This window comes from Macrobrachium rosenbergii, chromosome 12, assembly GCF_040412425.1.
Source record: "Macrobrachium rosenbergii isolate ZJJX-2024 chromosome 12, ASM4041242v1, whole genome shotgun sequence".
NCBI classification, from domain to species: Eukaryota; Metazoa; Arthropoda; class Malacostraca; order Decapoda; family Palaemonidae; genus Macrobrachium; species Macrobrachium rosenbergii.
This window is the reverse complement of record NC_089752.1, coordinates 17,590,501-17,593,000: the sequence shown is the minus strand read 5'-3', so window position 1 is coordinate 17,593,000 and position 2,500 is coordinate 17,590,501. Positions and strand designations below refer to the sequence as shown.

The 2,500-nt window shown below is 39.2% G+C and overlaps 1 protein-coding gene across 1 annotated transcript in view; it reads left to right on the top strand.

The window, feature by feature from the left end:
* LOC136844419 (G protein-coupled receptor kinase 1) overlaps positions 1-2,500 on the top strand; it is a 538,027-nt gene that overhangs the window by 378,645 nt on the left and 156,882 nt on the right. The window lies entirely within an intron of this gene.

Sequence of the window (2,500 nt, the reverse complement as noted above, 5' to 3'; positions counted from 1 at the left end):
CGAAATAGGAATAAGTTTACGTTTGTTGATTCTCCATTTTTTTTTATTCTCCTTAAGAAGCGAGAGACGAGAAAGAAAGAATGAAATCAGATTCACCCGAGAAGGAAAAGCTGGAGCAGTCTCAATTTTGAAAGGAAGAAAAAAAAAAGTTAGACTAGATTCAATCAGTGTAATGCACTGGGGAATCCAGGCGCTGCTGCCTGGAAAAACGTGAGAAGTCAGTCCAGAGTTTTGCCGACTTCGTAGCGATGTGGGTAGGGACCGGGTGAATGTTAATACTTTTTCAGGGGTTGGCCCAGAGATTTTGTCTGTTATTAGCGGCTCTTGGAAAACTGCTGTAGGATCAAATGGCTCTTTATTTCCTCATGGCTTGGTGTAATGTGTAGCCATCACTTTTATATACGCTACTTTTACTTCTTATTGATATTTTTTGCACTTAGAATTACGTGGAATTTCAGCGAAGTATCTATTTGGTATTTTGGAGCTGTCATAATATTGTAATTATTTTTAACCTTTTGGACTTGAAAATTTATCTGGAGTTACCCTTACTATGATTGCTATTGGCATGAGATTAATGAAATAAAAACACCTAAGTTGGAAGTTGCTTGACCTTCATCTCTGGTGATTTCCTCTCAAGAGTCCTTGGCGTGGACAGACAAATAGGAGATTTGCATTTTCTTTTTACTGCCAACCGGATGCTCGAGGCGGTGACGGTGGCATTGAACTTTGACCGGAATCATCTGTCTTTCATGGTGACGTAAGCACCCATTGGCATTTTTTGTGAGGGCATGATAAGCCATCACAATGCTTTATAGATAATTTTGGGGTCTGACTAAGGACCAACTCTGCTCTATGGATGTCAGGAGAATATGTAGGGAAAAAGAAGGCGAGATGTAACTTTAAAAGAGACGGTGAGCAGGAGATATAAGGATAATAAGGTTGTTCTACCGGTAGAAAATTGTAGAATGGTTCATGGATAAATGGATCTCAAAATAGAAGATGCAAGGTCTAGCAAGACGTTGAAAGGGCTGGGTTGGTAGTGTGAAAGAAGTATTTGTGAGGAGAAAGACATTAACACCCAGGAAGCATGAGACTGTGCAATAGAGCACTGAATGGCACAGTGTGAGTTGTGAGGGAATTCTGTGCACTGTTAATGGGACATGTTTAGGTGCAAGAAGCAGCTATTGTTAATCGAAGTTTTCTGCTTGGCGATTCATCCACGATTTAACCGTTAAAGTGTGAATGTGGCTGTAACCATTGTATATATTCAGCATTAAGTCGTTTCCCTGAAAAGGGGGGTGGCTTCTGAGTAAGACACCACAATGGTTACAGCCACATTCATACTTTAACAATATATATATATATTATATATATATATATATATATATATATATATATATATATATATATATATATATATATATATATATATTATGGGAAAATATTGCAGGAATTTGAGATTCCGTCCTTGTTCTAGCATTTGCCAATGGGGTTGCAGATTTATAAAATGAAATTAATAAACAGGGAAGTGTCAGGTCGCCAGAGAGATACTTTGATTAGTTAAGTGTTAGTTTTATTTACAATTTACATGCGAAATTCAACAATAAGACATATCTCAACAAATAAGAATATCAGAGTTTAAGAATTACCCGACAGCGGGGAGATCTTATCCCCAGATAAGTAGGGAGTTTTGAGTGATGGGAATTAGTTCCTAATATCTTAATTGAGCTTATGCAACGGAATTTCTGTGTTGATTCCAGGCACTTTTATCAGGTAGGGCACTTGCAATAATCACAATACACGGATCATCGACTCCTGTAAGCAGAGAGATGACAGGTTAGTGAAAATTCCCTCAAATGCCTATCACATGGACAATAATAACAAGACCAAGATTCGAGGAGGTTATTGATTCACTTATACATTTAACTGTCAAAGGGATAGTTACTCATTAATTCACTGAGATTAAAGGGGCACTTGACATAATTTCACTACGCTTGAAGGGAACACGAAAAGGAATAATAAAGATAAAAGGTTCGAGATAAAGGAATAAAGTTCAGGGCGAACTCCTTCAATTTCCAGATGTACCTTTATACAATGTGGCAGTGCTTAGCAACATGAGTAGATCTTCCTTGTGGCATCAGCTGCAGGTAGGCAGAATTAGTGGTTGCTTAACTTCAGGACGTCAGTGGAGAGAACGGGTCGCCCTTTGGGTAAGCCCTGAGAAGGCTTTAGGAGAGTTCTTATTCTGATAATAGCTGGTGAGTTACTGCTTCCCTGTTTTCAAAACAGCTCCTTCAATTTGGCACACAGTATGCCTTGGAGTTATGCCTCGCCTGGTACGGCCTGGAGAATACAAAAAATTTGCCCAGCAGAAAACAGGAAAGGGAAGGGCAGGAAACACGTGTTCTCCCCTGGGACTGGTTAATGGAGGGGAGAAGATAGTTATGGACCCTCACACCCTGAAAGTTCCCTTAGACAGCTTAAAGTTGCTCGTTTCTTT